At 44.2% G+C, this 19,754-nt stretch overlaps 1 protein-coding gene across 12 annotated transcripts in view; it reads left to right on the top strand.

Annotated features, from left to right (window-relative positions):
* The window catches only part of HMBOX1 (homeobox containing 1), a 106,416-nt gene that overhangs the window by 20,206 nt on the left and 66,456 nt on the right, over nt 1–19,754 (top strand). The window contains exon 1 of one of the 12 annotated variants that reach the window (XM_038131661.1): nt 18,379–18,881. The exons of the other annotated variants lie outside the window; for them this stretch is intronic. The gene's annotated coding sequence lies outside the window, so the exon portion shown is untranslated. Of the gene's footprint in view, nt 1–18,378; nt 18,882–19,754 lie in introns of those variants that run through there. 12 annotated transcript variants of the gene reach the window in all.

Consider the following 19,754-nt stretch of genomic DNA (forward strand, 5'->3'; position numbering starts at 1 on the left):
GACACAAATTTAAGCTGATAGGGAACCAATTTCAGATGAAGCTTGGTGAGGCACTCACAGTGACACTTGGGTTGTGCAGATTTATTTAAATTGCTCTGAGGTCTGGTTTAATCCTTCCAGTTTGTGTAGACAAGGCCATTGGACAGCATCCCTGAAAATACCCTGCAAATGCTCTGCGCAGCAAACACGGTGCTGCAGTTCTCCCAGGCCATTTCAGTGCTGGGATACTATGGGATGTATCCAAACCCCATGGCCTGCCCTGTGTCCCTGCAGGTGTGGCTCTTGGCGTGCAGTGCTGCAGTGTTCCCTTGTGCAAGGCTGTGCAATCATGGAATGGTTTGGGTGAGGAGGGGCCTTAAAGCTCATCCCATTCTACCCCTGCCATGGGCAGGGACACTTTCCACTATCTCAGGCTGCTCCAAGTCCCGTCCAACCTGGCCTTGGACACTTGCAGGGATCCAGGGGCAGCCCCAGCTTCTCTGGGAAACCTATGCCAGGGCCTCCCCACCCTCACAGCTGAGAATTCCTTCCCAATATCCCATCTATCCCTGCCCTCTGGCAGTGGGAAGCCATTCCCTGTGTCTTGTCCCTCCGTCCCTTGTCCCAAGTCCCTCTCCAGCTCTCCTGGAGCCCCTTTGGGCCCTGGAAGGGGCTCTGAGGTCTCTCTGGATCCTTCTCCAGGTGAACACCCCCAGCTCTCCCAACCTGGCTCCTGAGCAGAGGGGCTCCAGCCCTTGGAGCATTTCTGTGGATTCCTTTGGACTCTCTCCAGCAGCTCCACATCCTTCTGCTGTTGGCTCCAGGGCTGGAGGCAGCTCTGCAGGTGGGGTCTCACCTGAGCGGGACAGAGGGGCAGAATTTCCCCCTCCCCTGCTGCCCACACTGGGGGATCAGCCCAGGACATGGGGGTTCTGGGATGTGAGTGCACATGGCTGGGGTGTGTCCAGCCCCTCATCCACCAGCACCCCCAGGTCCTTCTCCTCAAGGCTGCTTCATATTTAGTCAGATGTGCATGGAGAGTTTGCACATTACCAGGCCTTTGTTTTAAAATAAAACTCTCAAACAGCTCTCCTGACCAAAAACCTCAAGTTTTTCGTCTTCGAGTTTGCCAGTATGGCTGTTGTAAAGCTCTGGCCTTGGCTTGTGATAGTGTTGATGTCTCATCTTGGTGACTTGAATAGATCTGATATGAAATTTCATCAATTGCCTTATTCCTCATTTAGACTAAAACCTTCTCTACTTCTTGACAGTGAGTAAATTTCCCCCTGAATTTCTTGACATTACTTTTGCAGCTTCTTAGCATGGGAGTGACCAACTCTGCTTGCTCGCAGCAGTTTAATAATTTCTAAACAACTTAGTACACCTGTTTAAGCATTTTCTTTATACTCCATGTGATACAAAACTCATGCCAAACCCCTTCTAGTTCATATTTTTAGAAGTTGTCAGAAAAAGTGGTTTGATTTTAACTTGCATGTTTCTTCATAAAGGAGTGAAGCATTTGTTTACTCAGATATACTCAAGACCCAAATTCCTCAGGTTGTCCCGTTGTCTTCTCTCAGCATTTCCTTTGTTCCCCTTCCCTTAGCTGCTCAGGGCAGAATTAGGGCTGTCTCCCAGGTAGATAAGATCCATGAAATCCATCCCAGAAGTTCTGTTGCTCCAATAAATGTATCCCCTGGATATTGCATGGGATGGCTTCAGAGGGTGGGGACTGTACAAAGTTAACGCTGCAGCATGTGGATCGATGCGAATCAAAGTGGTTTAAAGAGCAGGCAGGAAACTTTGGTTTGAATAATTGATCCTTACTTTTGTTTTGCACTTGTATTTCTTGGGCTCTGCTGAGAACTTCAGGGCTTTGTAGCAGATATCAGGATGTAACCTGAGCAATTACATTGCTCCCTATACATTTATTACATGCTGAATTAGAACATGGTTAATCCTGCATATTTCCCAGCTGATTCCTATTTCAAATCATGTCAAGCTCCATTTGGATGGAAACTAATTCAGTTGAAAGTGCAGTTTTACTTGATGTAAAGGCTGTGTTACACTTCTGTCAAAATAGAGCTTTTCTTCTAAAGTACATTTATTAAATACAGTGAGTCTTGCTAAGCTAAATTTCACCTGATTTCTGGTTACCTTGTCCTTCAAAACCACAGATCTGGCAGAGCTCATCAACTTACCTTATTTTTATTCCTCATTTAAAAGCGAGAAACTGTTTTTCCTGCTTTCTGAATTCCCAGCTGATTTCTCAACTTTGAAAGCAGCAGTCATTGAACTGAGCTAAATAAGCAAAGTAAAAAGAAAATGTTTGTTCTTTTGTACGTGCAGACAAGGATTCTGCTTGAAAGATGGGTTGGCACTTCATCAGACACTGGTTCCCAGTGCTTACCAAGTGACTTCCACTGCTTCACTGCCTTGAGATTCTTCTCCCTTGAAAAATTTTTGCAAAATACGCATCTTAAAATCGTTTTTCTAATTTAAATTATTTCAATTTAGAAAGTAATTTTCTAAGCTTTTTATTTTTAAACGGCATGACTCTGCAGTGATGCAGATGCACCTTTGCTTGTGAGTATTGCAGCTGTGTTTGTGGAGTCAAGGGCACGTGTGGCAGCAGCCCCAGCCCTGCTCCATGGATGGCGTTGAGCTGGGTTTGGGATTGGCTTCGTGCTGCTGGCTGGGGATTGGTGAACACACAGCCCAGCACTGCTGTGCCTGCTCTAGGACTCTTATCCCAAATTTGGGTGCTTCTCTGAGATCAGCCTTTCAGTGGGATGAGGAACCAAGGGCTTGGAAGTCTTTGAATTAGGGAATCACAGAGTGGTTTGGGGTGGAGGGGATCTTAAAGGTTATCCTGTCCCATCCCCTGCCGTGGGCAGGGATACCTTCCAGCATCCCAGGTTGCTCCAAGCCCTGTCCAGCCTGGCCTTGGACACTTCCAGGGGTGCAGGGGCAGCCACAGCTTCTCTGGGAAACCTCTGCCAGGGCCTGCCCACCCTCACAGCTGAGAATTCCTTCCCAATATCCCATCTATCCCTGCCCTCTGGCAGTGGGAAGCCATTCCCTGTGTCCTGTCCCTCCATGCCTTGTCCCAAGTTCCTCTCCAGCTCTCCTGGAGCCCCTTTGGGCTCTGCGAGGGGCTCTGAGGTCTCTCTGGACCCTTTTCCAGGCTGAACATTCCCAGCTCTTTAAGCCTGGCTCCAGAGCAGAGGGGCTCCAGCTCTGTCCAGCCTGGCCTGGAACAATTCATGGATGGGGAGTCCGTAGCCTCCCTGAGCAGCCTGAGCCAGGGCCTCACCACCCTCACAGTGAGGTGTGATGCTGTCCTGCAGCTGCAGAGAGGAAATGTCCCCTGCTGGACCCTCAAACAGTGGGTATTGCCCAGCTTTGAGTATTCCAGGGATTTTTCCTTGAGGGGAAAGACCCTACAACTGAGAATGTATTCGTGGCATGTCTGAACTTCAAAAATACCTGAAGTTACATGCTAAGAGCAAGCTCTTAATGTAATGTCTATGTCAAGGCCTTCAGCTGTTTCAGTGACAGGATTTGGTTTGACCTCTTTGTTGTTCCTGCTCTGAAGTTTTTAAGATGAGTCTCTGGAAGATTGGTGGGAAGGAACTCACTGAATTGTTCCAGGTGCTCCTGGCTGACAGTGCTCTCCTGGCTATTTTGAGCTCGTTTATCTTTGTAGATAATGCTTGTCCTGGCATCATTCGTTGCACTCCTTTAACTTTTAAAGGCTCTAAATGTGAGTTAAGCATAGACCATCTACTTCTGAATCCTTTTTTTGTGCTCACGTGAGACATTAGAGGCAGCAGCAGTATGGAATCATGGAATCCCAGGATGCTTTGGGTGGAAAGGGACCTTAAAGCTCATCCTGTTCATTCCCTTCCTTGGGCAGGGACACCTTCCACTATCCCAGGTTGCTCCAAGCCCTGTCCAGCCTGGCCTTGGACGCTTGCAGCTTCTCTGGGCATGTCCTTTTCCTAAAAAAGCAGTGGGATTTTGGCAGGTGGCATAGCTGTAAAGGTTAAAATTGGAATTACTGTGTAGAAGAATAATTTCTTATTCAGAAACGGTTGAACTCTGCTGAAGGCAAGGCAGGCAAGTCTCCCTGCAGTCTCTTGAGCAGGAGCTCTGCTTGCAAAAAGAGCATCCTCGACAGATGCAGCTTCTGTGCAGTAGTTAAAAATAAATTGTGAGCAGTTTAACACGAAAAAAAAAGGTTGAGAAACAAATCTGGGCACCAGTTTATGACAACTCTGGTTTTCTGAGTGCATTGGGGGGGTGAAATTTTAAGATCTTGAGGCAGGAAGTGTCTGTGCACAGCCGTAAGAGCAGCTTCTGCTTTCTTTTTGGGATATTAACTTTCCTGTTCCTTACGTCTGGGCTGTTTGCTCTCCTGAAGGGAGCTAAGCTCCATCTGCTTTTTAAAAGTGGGGAAAATGCTTTTTGCTACACACAGGGATTTGAGGCAGGGTTTTTTTGGTGGTTTGTCCAGCAAGGATATATTTGGTCAGCAGAATAATCTAATATTTATGAAGTTTGGGTTTTGGTTTTGTTTTGTTTTTTTTGATGTTCAACAAAAAAGTGCCTTTAGTATGAACTGAGTTTTGTCATCTAAAAATGTTGTAATTTCCTACTGCATATTTTGTTTTATTTACCAATTACTGATAACTGAATAGATCATGAAAACATAGATTTTGATAAAACTCCTTCACTAAAACACAGAGTATTTGTTTTCATTCCTCCCCTCTTAGTTTGAAGTCAAAAGCATAAAACTCTTAGGATCGATAGCTTCCTGGTTTTCTTAGGAACAGAATTCTTTTTCCTCCTCTGTTTTTTTTTGTCCCACATGTGTGCTGGAGATACCATTTAAGCTCTGATCCTGAAAATGCTGAAGTATGCTGGTAATCCTCCTAAATCCACTTTGAATCTCCCAAGTGGAAAAGCTCACGCAGTCAGGGCTGGGCCTTCTCTAACCAAGAACTTTACAGCATGGTAACTTTAGATGGAGAAGCTGCAGCACTATTTAATCTTTAAAGTACTGTAATACTTCAAAATGTATTGTAATTGGATCAAAGTGACCAGGATACAGTTATTGGCTTTGTGCTGTTGCATTAAAATGTTTGCTTTTAAAAAAACCTGCTTGGTACTCGAGACAGTCGTGTTTTTGTGTATGCCAATAAAATAGGTAAAAGCACTCCGTGGTTATTCTTTGTTTTTGAGAGCTGTTATTTGCATAAAATGTGCGAGCAGAGCATTGTTTGAATTCTTAGTAGATTCCTGTGCTTGAAAATTCATAGAATGCCAGAAGGTTTGGGGTAGAGGGTACCTTAAAACTCATCCCATTCCACCCCCTTCCATGGGCAGGGACACTTTCCACTATCCCAGGTTGCTCCAAGCCCCGTCCAACCTGACCTTGGACACTTCCAGGGATTCAGGGGCAGCCACAGCTTCTCTGGGAAATCCATTCCAGCCCCTCACCACCCTCACAGGAACTGTTTGACTTTAGTCTGCATCATCCTGCCATCCTTTGTTCTCTCACCTCCTTCCAGGTTCTCCATCATTTCCTTCCTTGTTGTACCTTGAAGCAGAAGCTTCAGGAGAGAAGGTAGAACCAAGGGGAAGAATTGATATTTTAAAGGGTTTGAACAGTATAAAAATGACTGGAAAATTCAGGTGAAGAGTATGAGGGTGAAGAAAATGAGACAAAAATGATGGTAGCTGTGAAGGATTGCACAAATCAAAAATAGTTTTTGTAGTAAAGACCAAAGCAAGCCAGGGAGGACTGGGAGGAAAATCCAGGTTTTCACGAGATGAATAAAATCATACAGAATGGTTTGGGTTGGAGGGACCTTAAAGCTTGTCCAGTTCCACTCCCTGTCATGGACAGGAACACCTTCCAGAATCCCAGGTTGCTCCAAGCCCTGTCCAGCCTGGCCTTGGACACTTCCAGGGATGGAGCAGTTCTGGGTAACCTTTGCACTGCCTCCAGCAAAGGCAGTTTTCCTGGAGTGAAGGAGCTCCTGCACTTTGTTAATCCCTGCCTTGTTCCCATGATCAATGCAGGAAAACAGCCCGCTGTGAAAATTTACCACCAGAGATCAATAAGCCCTGGCTACCCAACTGTATTAAAGGGAATTGATGGGCTGAGGGAATCTTGTAAACACTTGTTTGTCCCATCAGCATGTTTGTGTGTGCGGTGATGGGCAGGACGTCTCCAGGGCCCTGGCAGGGGGATGTGGCTTCGGGATTGCTGCGGAATCGCCTCCGTTTATCTTTCAAACCACTTCGGCTGCCCCAAGATGATTACACATCAGGAATGGAAGCGTTAGGGCTGATAGGGAATTTTATAAATTTTTAAGGAAGAACACACGAGCTTTATTTATGCTGGCTAAATTGAGATTTAGAGAAATACCCAGCTAACTTTAGCCCCTAGATGACATTTTAAGGGATAAACGATCAATGTTATGCAAATGAGTGAATTGATCAAAACTGGTGATTTAAATCACTTTGATTTACATCAGCAAGAGGGAAGCTTTGATTTAAATCATTGATTTTAATCTTGTTTTGGGATTGTACTTTCATTATTTTCCTAAAGATAGGTTGATTTTCATTGGCTGGTAACTATTGGAAGCGTGTTTATTCGCAAACAGGTACAGCTCTTAAGTTAATTCCTTCATTTCTTTCTTTGGGCAGGAACAGGAATGCTTAGCTGGTAGGGGAAGTGGGGTAGGAATATGTCCTGAAGCAGGTACATAATTCAGCATATCCTCATTTAAATTCTGTAGCGTTTACATTTACAAATGAACAAATTATTCCTTATATTTGCCAAAGAGGGCAAAAGTGCTTTAGTGCTTGACTCTCCTTCCCAGTGCTTCTGCTGTAGTTTTCACCAGCCAGGACTGGGATTTATTTCCCTTCCTTTCTTGCCTTCCAAAACACAGCAATAGCTAGTGCTGCTAAGTATTTTCCATGTAATTTCAAATAGCATTGTACTAAGTTTATGTTTTGCAGTAGTTGATCAAAATTGTAATGTAACTGTTAAAAAAATTAAAATACTATTCAAAACCTTTTTGTTTTTGCATCTTGCCTTACAGGTTCTAATATTAATTCAAGTAGTTTCCTACTATTTTTTTGATGGTGAATGTAATCCTGGTTTGGTAGTCAAGGTGAAAAATGCACTAAGCTATGGAATACATATTGAATTTCTTATTTCCTCTCTGAAGGACTTCAGCAGCAGATTTTTTTAATTTGAGCATGGAGTGTGTCTTGCAGACGAGTTCAAGTGGTTTGGTCACTGCTTAAATTCCCCAAGTGAACGAGGCAGGCAGATGCTGCTCCGTGTTCTTCTGATTAAAACCAAAACTCTTTCACACTTGTATTTTTTTGTTCCTGGGCCACAAGATTTACTGCAGCCTAAAGAGCAGCTTCAGTGGAGATGGAATAAGCACAAACAAGAGATCCTGGTCTGCTTAGATTTTCTTTTACACTTTGTTAACATTGATGGGATCATGATAGCTTTGTCTCAACTCTAAAGAGCACCTTAAATCCTTTGGTAATTAACTTTTTGCTTATTACTCTGCATCCTCAGCACTGTGTAAATATTTATGTTTAGGAAAAAAAGGCAACAGTTTGAGGTGTTGAGCTGATAATTCCCATCTTCAACCATATCAAACCTGTGATGCTGCTTAGAGTGCAGTGCCTCTGCTGAAAGTTGCCAGCATTTGGGTAAAGGATGCTGCAGGGCTTCCCTTTCCCCCTTCCAGAAATTTAGAATTAATTATTTTAATTGTACTTTTTGACTTTTGTACCACTTTAAAGCGAACTCCCTCCCCATGCTGATTAACCAGCACTCCAGTTGCTGGATGTGCTGCACTGTGAATCAGGGCGAAAGTGAGGTCCCAACGCTTTGTCACTCTCAGTTTCACTTGAGTTCTGTATTGTCAGGTCATTCATTTGCTGCTGTTTGTGTTCCTTGGTGATGGGGTGATAAATAGCTGTCCCCGCCATCACTCAAGTGGCTTCTGCTGGAAGTGACAAAGTGATGCAGGAACCAGGCTCTTGCAGATGTTAAGCTCTGCTTAATAAGTCAGAAAACACTTAATTTTTTTTCTGATGAGGACAAAATGTCTTTATATGAATGCAAAACACTGTTGCTGCTCAGATCTGTAAAACTGGAAGGGGGAAGTTAACGGTTCATATGACCTTACACGTCTGGGTGCTTCTGTCCTACGTCCTAGATAAAGTTTTTAATTCTGAATCAAAAAATTCCACCCATATCTAACTACAAATCGTATGTTGGTGGCTGATGCAACTTACTGAGATGGTTTGTATATTGGAATATCCCTTTGCAATACAAAGAAGTTGAGATGGAATAGAAATGTCCAAAGGTAAAGGGAAATTAAGTGGGAAGAGCTGTTTCCCCACACTTGTAACACAGGGAGTGGTAGATGTAAAACAGAGTGGAAGATCTCCTTCAGGATATGTGCCAGCCTAGATAAAAAATGAGGATTTCTTGTCCATTGCTGTGAAACACTTGATTCTTGGTGGTGTTTTGTGTCTGATCCCTCAAAGATGTGGATGTGGGAGCTGCAGCCTTTGATCCCTGCTCATGAGCCCCTGTAGATCCAGCTCCTGGCCAGCTGCAGCACACACTTCCTCTTGCTGAGCTGGGCAAGCAAACCAGAACGGGATGGGAATGTGGGGCAGGAACGGGGGACTGGCAACAAGATGTTGTGAAGTTCATGTAGAAGCTGAGAATGTGGCAGTAAAAGGATGGGGAGATGAATTCTGGGAGGATTCCTACCGTATAAGGAAAGAGCAGGAACCTTTAAAGTGAACCTTTCAATAACCCACCCTGCTTGGCAAGAGTTGTGCAAACCCAACGTGGAAATTTCTTGTAGGGAAATGAGGAATATGATGTTTTCTCATCTTCTGTGGGCAAGTACGAGAAAGAGTCAACCTGATTTTCAGCAAGAAAAGGATATTAGGAAAATAATTTCTGTGCTGGACTTCTGAAATAGCTCACTTGGGGAGTCTTAATATTCTGGTTGCTGTTCCCTGAGTTGCCGTAAGCTTTTCCTGCCAGTAACTTCATCTCAATGCAGCAACAGTTATCTGTAAAGTCTAAGTGATCCTGCAATAAAAGGGCCTTCTTAATCAGAGATGGTAACGTCTGAGACAGTCAGTGCTTTCAGCATTGGCATCCTGTTCTGCTCAGGCAATCCCACGTAGGAGGAAGACAGACACAAAAAAGTGATTTGGCTGTAATGCAGCAAAACAAATTCTGGCCAAATTGTGGACTTGGAGTTAATGGGTACACAGTGTTACTCTGCAAGTCTGCAGCGCTGCCTGGAAATCAGGGGCAGTTTTGTAGCCTGTTAACTACTTAGGACTGTTTTGTTATTTCAAGTTTGGCTTCAGCCAGTGAAAAATGGGGCACTTTCACGTCTTATATTTCAAAAATAAAAACGTTTTAAGAATATTAAGGGCAAGTCTTACTCGATTGCTTCAGAGCGGGCGCTGAGGCTGTGATCTCATCCATTTATATGCCGTGTGTGTGTCATCCCCCTTTCTCCCCCAGCCAACTGGATGTTGACTTATGGTGTCAGTTTTCTCCTTGTGGAAGTGGAGCGAGCCTTTCCTGCCGTTCCATGTTTTACAGTGCGTCCACGCTCCGCGACGGCTGCACATAAATTGTGCCCAGGCCATTCCAGAGCATTGGATCCTGCAGGGTCAGACTGGCTGACGAGCCCAGGAACCGGTCTGTGATGGCAGTAAAAACACTCCTTGCACTAAGTCAGCCTTCAGCTGGCAGCTGGAGAAGTGGCAGAAACCACACCCAGAGCTTCAGCTTTTGGGGTTGTTCATCCTGGAGAAAAGGAGGCTCAGGGGGGACCTTCTGGCTCTGCACAGCTCCTTGACAGGAGGGGACAGCCAGGTGTGAGTTGGGCTCTGCTGCCAGGGAACAGGGACAGGAGAGGAAACGGCCTCAAGCTGCTCCAGGGGAAGTTTAGGTTGGACATCAAGGAGGAATTTCTCCATGGAGAGGATTGTCAGGCTTTGGAACTCCCCAGTTCCAAGATGGCTTGGATTCTCCATCCCTGGAGGTGTCCAAGGAAGGCCTGGATGTGGCACTTTGAGTGCCACAGTGCTTTGAGCTGGTGACAAGGTCATGATGGGTCACAGGTTGCTTGTGATGATCTTGGAGGTCTGTTCCAATTGAAATGATTTTGTGATTTATAGTTTGGCAAAATTTTGGCCATCAGGTGTTGTTTCTCTGCCCCTGCCCAAATCTCTCCATTACCATTTTTCCTGATAATCCTTGACCCTCATTCTAGAGCTCTTCCTCTGTGAGCTCTTTTCAACAAAGGCACTTGCTGGTTCCTGCCTGATCAGTCTCAGTCACAGGTAAAAGTGGCTCCAAACTAGTTTTTACAGGTTAAGAGAGTTTTTTTTAAATCAATCCTGTTTGGTTTTTTTGCCAAGACCTTTATATTCCAAAGTATTAAGGCTGAGTAGTCTTTTGATATTAACTGCTGCTTGTTATTTACAGCATCAAATATACCAAATAAATTCTTATTAAGTCAGAGTTTGCCAAAGTGAAGGACACAGGAAGGCATGATGTATTTATTTACTTTACATCTCTCAGCTTTTATTTTTTTTCACTTCAGATCATTTGACTCCACGAGCTGGAGCTGAAATAAGAGCAAATGTGAACTTTGTGAGGACAGTGGGCGAAGGGCTAAGATGTTTCACTTTCTGCTTTGGATTGTAAAGGAGGTCCTAAAAAAAGAGATTTGTCAGAGTTACCCCACTTCTCCTTTTCTTTCTCAAATCCTGAAATTATTCTCTTGGTGCAAATCCTTGGTGAGAACTGCAGGGCATCAGCCAGCACTGTGAAATTATTAACCCTTTCCCTTTCCAGTGATCCAGGGATTTTGTTATTTCCATCACCCCTCTCCTGTAGCGCTCATTATGTGTAATCCAGTGTCAGCAAGAGGGGAAGAGCTAAAACAGGGTGCTCCATCCCTGGGAGTGTCCAAGGCCAGTTTGGAGGGGGCTTGGAGGCTTGGAGCAACGTGGGATAGTGGAAGGTGTCCCTGCCCATGGCAGGGGGTGGAATGGGATGAGCTTTGAGGTCCCTTCCAACCCAAACCATCCCAGGATTCTGTGATAATCAGATTTATTATTTTTTTTTAATACAAAATCAGTCTAGGAAGATCCATCTATTCTGACTATGAGATGAGAACTCATAGCCAGTGATTTTGTGCTGTTCTGTTCTCCAGAGGAGCTTGCAGCAGTCTTGCTGCTGTAACTTTGGAATGTCTTCCAGGAGTTGTTTAAATTCTACGACTGACCTCAGGCATGGGAATTTGGCTGTGCTTTCGGTGGTAAGTCATGTTTCAGCGGGGGTTAAACTGGCTTAACAAACTGTCTCCTTGGGTGGATGATGACAGAGATTTATATAAGAGATCAGTGTGCCAGTGTGCCAGTGCCTGATCTTTACTGGGTGTAAAGAATCATGAAGAACTAAGTAATAAATGAAGTTGAAAGTACCCCTTCATATAAGTCAGTGCTTTGGATAATATTCTTAGAACTAACTAAAAAGATAAAAATTCATCCTCCCGTCTCCTGTGCTTGGCAGCAGAATTGTTGGTCAGCAGGAATGTGCAGAACTTTGTGAAAAATTGTTTTTTAGATAATTGCCTGTTGCAGACTGTCTAGAGGAACTCACATTTTATTTTTGTCATATTGCATTAAACAGTAGCTCTTATATTTTAGGCCTGATGTGTTGATTTATATATCCTCCAGTCCTCTGGTGGACATCCAATTTCCAAACTTGGATACCTCTCTTGAGTAACTAAAATTTTTAGTTCTCAGACAGGAAGAGTAACTTTCCAAGTCAGTACCTGTCCAGCTCAGAGAAAAACCATAAGGTGATGATGGGGATGGATCTAAAACTTGCACAGGAAAGGCTTTACACTCATTCCCACCTGGATTTTGAGATGAAGACCTTTGAACATCTTGGCTGTCATTTTGATGAATGTCCACGCACTTGGAGAAGGCCTGGAAACTTATTTAAAAGTTCAGAATCAAAGTGGAAGTCACATTTGAATTAAAAATACTGGGCTTGTTCTTTCATTGCCTTTAAACTGGAAGCTTGTTAACAGCAGCTCATCATTTTGTCACTGATACACAGAAGATATTGCACAGATATTTTTGGATTTTACTTGGTACAGCCAGTTTTGCAGGGGAAAAATGTAGTTCCTTGATGGCACAACCACAACTTTTGAAATAGATTTTGGGGGGGATGCTGCTGGGTCATCTTGGTACCCCAGCAGCTGGAAATTGAGGGATGGAAGCATTCACACCACAGAAAGATCTTGCACCTATTTTTAATTGACAGTTATTGTAACTTTAATTAATATTTGAATGACACGTGTAAACATGGGTTTGTCTCCAATTGCTGCTTCTCTTGTTTTAGAGTGCAACTGAATGGGATGAGATTACTGGGACTCTTCCATTTATTTGGGTTTAAAATAAAACATGTACATAAAAATACATAATTACATAAAATGACGTTCAAATTACATAAAAATAAAATTACAGTAAAAATACATAAATACAAACCTCCCTCCAGGAGTCTGAATGACCAAATACAAAGAATCTTCCTAAATCTTTGAGACACAGGGTGAGGCATGGAGATGGAAAAACGTGTTTGGAAATGATGAAGACAGGGCTGGAATAATTCCTGGGATGGTTTCTGGTTATCTCCTTACAACACTGGAAGACAGGGTTGGAATAATTCCTGGGATGGTTTCTGGTTATCTCCTTACAACCCTGGGATGCAGCTTTGTCTGAATTTCTGTTTTGGTTTTTTTTTTTTTCTTTTGCTTTGAATTTCTGAGCTGGTACCTGGCCCCTTTGGACAGGAGCAAGTGGATACCTTACAGTTCCTTGGCTGTAGGAAAGGGTGGAGAGTTTGTCTCAGGAAAACAGCTCCCAGAAAATGCTGCTGCAGAGGGGGTTTAGGGAATAAACTGTATCGTGGCTAGGGAGCTTCTGGATTAGGGAGAAGTTTAGGGGATTACAGAGTTTTTTTCTCTGGATTGTCATTCCAGCAGGTAACACAGGTTGAGTTAAGGAGGATTTGGACAAACCTTGATGTCAACAGCCCACTGGTGTTCCAGCTCAATGCTTTGGAATATAGGGAATATCTAAATGTGGGGGATAAATTGATGGGTTTTAGATATTATTTTGGCCACTTTGTTGCTGCTTCCCCCAGCACCAGCCTGGACCTTGTGCTTAATCTAAGATCAAATGTTTGGTTCATAAACCAGCTGTAGTAGATAATGCAATTTTTTTGCTTGTTTTCTGGAAGTGCAAAAACTCCATAATCAATCAGCTTTGAGAATAAATTGATGGCAAGTCTGCCTGTGTTGAGTACAGATGATTTGTTCCTAATTCTTCCCATCCCTTTACCTTCTGACTGGCTCACAGTTAGCAGGTTTCCTGCAGACATTGCCTGCATCCGCTTGAATTATATATGGAAAAAAAGAAAGTTTTCAGAGAAGTTAGCAAGTGAAAATGGGGAATGTAATGGCAGCCAGAACTGTAGCCTTTGCTGCCAGTGACAGCTGTAATTATATATGGGGCACATACATTCTAGCAGATCCTTCCATTTAACCACCCTGGTTTAAGCACAGACCAAATTTAGGATCTGAGCTTGGTGACCATGGCACTCACTGAATCTCCAATTCCATCTTCTGCCATTTACTGTCTTTCTCAAATGCTCAGTGAGACTTTTTTTCCCCCTAGTTGTTCTATGGAACAGCTTTGATTTTTCTCACTTTGTGGTTATTTTAAGCTTCAGAAAACAATAAGAATGTACTTTCTTTTTCCTTTTTTTTTTTTCCCCCTCTTTTCTCTGTGCTTTTATGAAAGCAGAATCTGTGTAGATAAAGCACAGTTGATCTGTTACGGATTACTGTTTCTCAGTTATTCTTTTGCTCTTGCATATCATGCCTTTATGTAGAAGAATATTTAAAGGTGCCGTGTAGAACAGTGAGATGAAAGATTCTTTGTGCATTGAAGAATTCTGGTGTCACAGGAGTCCACCTGTTCTCCCCTAACTTTTTTTTTTTTTTTTTCAAACAAGTTTATTTAAAGTGATTTTTAGTGCTTAGAAAAGCTGCTGCCTTTTGACAGCCTTCAAGATTGAAAGGCTGTCCCCACAGGTGGTGGCAGCAGCACTGTGGCCTGGAATTCAGGGCACAGGAGTGGGAATCAGAAGATCCACGTTCTGTTCTCATCTTTATCTCAGCTGACCTTGAGCCAAGTAGCAGCAGCTGAGGCTCAGTTTTCTGTGGGGAATTTTACCCTGGCTCACGAGGACATTGTTGTAAAGATTTGCTGCTCGCTTAGGGAAGAAAAGACAAAGGATAAAAACTCCTTGCATCATCATCAAGCAACAGAGCTCGTGTCCAGTCTAGCAGCCATGAGAATAATTGGTAGTTTTCAGGAGAAGATATTACCAGCAGCCTGTGGAAAACCTGGGGATGAGTGGGAGTTCTTTTTGTCTGTGGAAAATTGTCTCAGAGGGGCTGACAAAGCTATGATGGTTTCTTTTGGTGTGTCCTGCATGGATGAAATCGTGGTGATTTGTGTGGAGAGTTGCGCTGGATCAGCCCAGAGAGCCGTGGGATGTAGCTTTGTGTGTCACGTCCTGGTCAGTATGGGGCAATTAATGCACCCATCCAGCTTGCAAAGCTCCTCTGATTAAGCACCAGAGGAGTTTTCTTTTTGACCCTTTCAGGCCATCAGCTTAATTTCCCAGAAGCTTCAGATTTAATTACCCAAATCATTACCACAGCATGCGTTGCTGCAGATTTTATTAATGACCATAAAATTACTGAATCCTCTTTAAAATGAGTGTGGATTCCCAGCCAGAAGTTCCCTTCACACCTCAGCTCTGGTGCAGGTGAATCCCACAGGTTGGTGCAGCGCCGTGACAAGTGCCACCTTTCCTCACCTGGTTTCTTCCAAATTTACTACCACTAGTAATACCCTTCTGCAGTTCTGCCACCAAATTCAGGTGTTCTTGCCTCTCAAGTGGTAGCTGAGCTGAAGTTTTACAATTCTCAGAGCCTGTTCTTATACCTTTAGCAGCAGCCTGACCTTTACACCTCTCTGTTTCAGATTCCTTCCACTCCCTCTACTGCCTTTGTGCCTATCCCTAAAATGTTCTTTAATCCATTTCAATTCCTTCTCCCTGCACAATACTTTATGACTTTGTAAATCAGCCTGAGTGGTACAAAATCAAATGCTTTCCTGAGATCCTGATAACTTATGTCCACTGTTTCACTCTTGTCTAACCTAACGATTTGGTCGTATAATAAAAAGGATTTCAGCAGATTTGTCAGGCATGACCTTCCTTTTATGAATCCGTACTGAATGTCCTCTACTAAATTATGCATTTCCAAATGTTCTGCAATTTTGGCTTTTATCAACACTTCCAATACATACCCACAGCTGAAGCTGGATTTCCTGTTCGAAGATTCAGCAGAACTCTGTCACAGCCCAATGAAATTCATCAGTTTTTCAGAAACCTCCATCATACAACTTCAGCTTCTTGTCCTTGTCTTACTGAATGGTTCTTTCTGAGAAAGAGTAGGTTTAGGTTGGATATTGGGGAGAAATTCTTGGCTGTGAGGGTGGTGAGGCCCTGACACAGGTGCCCAGAGAAGCTGTGGCTGCCCCTGGATCCCTGGAAGTGTCCAAGGCCAGGTTGGACAGGGCTTGGAGCAACCTGGGATAGTGAAAGGTGTGTTTGGAATGAGGTGAGCTTTAAACCACCTTTCTGTCCCAAACTATTCTGTGATTCTATAATCCTTGACATTGGAATCAGTATTTTGGTTTATAGAGCTCCGACAGTCTTGTGTGCTCAGGAAATACACAGGATTGGTGTCACACATGGGACGAGTTGCTGAGTCTCAGCCCACTCACAGGTGAGGGGGTTTAACCCGATAGCTCACTCTAAGTTTGGTCTCAAGCTTCCTAAATAGTTTCAGTTGAAGCTGGAGGTCAGTTCACCTCTCTGTGCATCCGTTTATTTTCCTTGCCTGTTTCCTAAAGAGTGTTTTCCATTGCAGACTTGTGTTGTGCTTTTGGCTGAATATATATGTGTGAGGGGGGAAGGGAAACTCCAAATCCTCTGAGTGTTCTTGCTTAAAGCCCTTATGTTTGTGCTTATACCTACTTTGAACGTATACCTTGTCACTTGGGCTATGCTTCCAAATCTGGATTTCTCTTGGAGGGATGTTCTGACCCACCTACTTTGCACTGCTGATATATTTAGCAAACTTTTGCCGTAATAGTCCTCTGGTGCTGTCCCAAAGCTGTCACCTGCTCTGCTGTCTCCCTCCTTCCCCGGCCCCTTCCATGCGTCAAAAGCCACCTGCCAGAGTTCTGCACAGGACCAGGGGAATGGCTTTAAACTGAGAGTAGGTTTGGATTCTGTGTTGGGAAGAAATTCTTCTCTATGAGGGTGGTGAGCCTCTGGCACAGGTTGCCCACAGAAGCTGTGGCTGCCCTTGCATCCCTGGAAGTGTCCAAGGCCAGGTTGGACGAGGCTTGGAGCAGCCTGGTCCCTGCCTTTGACAGGGGGATGGATTGGGATGAGTTTTAAGGTCCCTCTCAACCCAAACCATCCTGGGAATTCATGATTCCTTGTCCCCAAGCCTGGCTCATGCAAAGCAAAGGTGCTGCTCAGCCTGGTTAGATTGAGAGTGGCACAGGAGGGTCCCAGGCAGATCTACAACTCCCTGACAGGAGGGAGCAGCCAAGTGGGGATTGGCCTCTTCTCCCAAGTAAAAACAGACAGGACAAGAGGAAATTGCCTCAAGCTGTGCCAGGGGAGGCTTAGAGTGGATGTTAGGAACAATTTCTTAAACAAAAGGGTGGTCAGGCATTGGAAGGGGCTGCCAGAGAGGTTTGGAGTCCCCTTCCCTGGAGGTGTCCAAGGAAGGACTGGACGTGGCACTCAGCGCTCTAGACTGGTGACAAAGTGGGGGATCAGTCACAGGTTGGACTTGATGATCTTGGAGGTCTTTTTCAACCTCAGTAATTAGGGATTCTGGGATCCCAGTGCTGGAGCAGAACTGGGGATGGAGTATTTGCAAAGACTACAGGGAATGGTCTGTTCTTTAGCCTGGACTCAGCTTTTAGAGCACAAGCACCACTAGACCCCTGCTTGGGCCTGTGTCTGCCCTGTATCTGCAGCTTATTGAAGGAGAAAATTGGAGTTATGGAGATACTTAACTTAAAATTACAGAAGATGCTCATTGTTATAGATTGGCTTTTCTTTAAAAAGCCAGGTTCTGCCTCCCTCCTCCAACCTTCCTGTTAGATGTCATCCAAGATGGATTCCAAGTGCAGGGAAAAAAAAAAAAAGGAAAAGAAATAAAGCAAGTGAACCTGCAGCAAGTGAATCATTCCTACTAAATTTAAACCACTTATTATGGGGAGGGAAAAAAAAAAAAGAGAGAACTCGGATTACAGGTTTAGCAAGCGTGAGCACATACTTCAGCGTGTATTGCTGGATTTGCAATTGCCAAACTACTGATTTCTTGGAACTCTGCTATTAGCATTGTTAAGCAGTGTTCCAGACAGTCACTCCTATAAATCCTGTTAATATGTTAAGCAGGAGAAGGCCTTTGAAAGAATAATATTTAGCTGGTGAGTGATCTCCATTTGGGTGTGTGGTCCGGGCTAAGGTAGGGGAAATGACTGTGCTTGCTCTTGGAATGTGTGGCTGGAGCATCCAGTTGATGTTTGCTTGGATGTTACTGCCATTTCTAGTAGGTGCTTGGGAATATTTTATTTATTTTTGGGAGAAAAATGTTTAGCAGGGGGGTATGAAGGGGCCAACAAGAAAACTGGAGAGAGACTTCGGACAAGAACCTGAGGGACAGGACACAAGGAATTGCTTCCCTCTGTCAGAGGGCAGGGCTAGATGAAATATTGGGAAGGAATTCTTGGTTGTGAGGGTGGAGAGGCCCTGGGATGGAATTCCCAGAGAAGCTGTGGCTGTCCCTGGATCCCTGGTAGTGTCCAAGGCCAGGTTGGACAGGGTTTGGAGCAGCCTGGGATAGTGGAAGGTGTCCCCGCCCGTGACACAGGGTGATACTGGATGAGCTTTAAGGTCCCTTCCAGAACAAACCCTTCTGTGATTCCATGATTCTCTAGCTCTTGACTTTGGAATTGGTGTTTTGTTTCACCAAAACAGCTTTGAGAGGACTCTGTGCTCCAGTCAGGGTACCAGCAGCTCCCACCTGCAGTTCAGCAGGGTGGGTGTCACACATGGAATGAGTGTCTGAGTCTCAGCCCAGTCACAGATCAATGAGCTCCAACCCCCTGCCCTGTGCAGGGACAAGTAATCTCTGTTCTGCATGAGTCACTGGGTAGAAACAAGATGAAGTCTCTGGTACAAAGTCACCAGAGCACAGCTTTACCTTGGACTAAAAGCTCCTCCTCTCCCTTGTGTCTGCTGCTCCGTGTTCCTCTGCAGGGGTGGCAGAGCCCCTCAGGCTTTCTGGCAAGGCTGTGAAAAAGGAAACTTTGATCGGCCTCTTTGCTTGCCATGGATAATTCCTGCGGAGGGGAAGCTGATCAAAGTCCAGGTCAGCCGAGAGGAAGAAGAGGGGAAGCAGAAAAGGACGGTTGAGCTACAGATCGATATTTTCAGCACAACAGGTTGACAAGGGCACGGGGTGGAGCGGGGAAAGGGGACATGTTTGATCTGTGCTGCTGCAGTGGGACACGTCTGCCATGGCCCAGCCCTGTTCCAGCATCCCTGGCAGAGTCAGGATTCTCAGGTAACTCCTTGTGTTCTGAAGTGAGCCACAGATGGGTGCCTTGTGACCTTCAGCAGTTGTGAGCAGAGGGCAGACCCTGGTGACACTGCCCTGCTCTCAGCCTCCTTTTATGGCACAATTTTTGTGTAGACTTTTTTTGGAGGTGAAAAAGAGCTGCATTCTTATTTTATTACAAGTAACTGAGAGCTCGCAGCATTTTTCAGAACACCATTTTATATTTTGTAAAGTTCCTACCAAGTTTATTGTTTGTACAGCATTTTATCACATTCCTTTTTGGGAAAAAGTAATGATGATCTTAAATCCAAAGCCTGTTTTAAAACAGATAATACTTAAATTTTATGCAGTGAATTTGCTGTTGTCAAGCGATACCACTTTCCTCCTAATACTTTTTCTTGTGCCATACAGCAGTGCAAAAATAAAGGATTGTGAGGCATGACTTGTTTCTCTTGCTTGTTCCTGGTACAAATGATGGCAGATACAATTCTGGTTTCTTTTTTTTTGGGTCAGCAGCTGTGTGTAGGTTCTTGAACTCAATTCACCTGAATGTATATCTTGTATTGAGCATCTTCACTGGATCGTGTAGTTGCAGTTCTCTGTCCCTGCCAAGGGTTTTACATCCATGCAAATGCAAATTCCAAGTGTGGTGGACCACTCTGTGAAAAAAATGCAGCTTTTGGAAGGGTTCCCTGATTTGGCACAGGAAGAGTTAAAATCAAGTCAAATGAAAAGGAAATCAAGTTTGATTCAATCAACACATTTCAAAGCCCTTGTCTTGCAGTTAATCTCCCTCTGTCAAGGACCCGATGCCAAGTGCAGTTTCTGGAATTCCACTAAAGAGGGGTTGGGGCATCTATTGAAGTGTTTCCTGGAGAA

The sequence above is a fragment of the Motacilla alba genome, chromosome 3 (assembly GCF_015832195.1).
Source record: "Motacilla alba alba isolate MOTALB_02 chromosome 3, Motacilla_alba_V1.0_pri, whole genome shotgun sequence".
Classification (NCBI taxonomy): domain Eukaryota; kingdom Metazoa; phylum Chordata; class Aves; order Passeriformes; family Motacillidae; genus Motacilla; species Motacilla alba.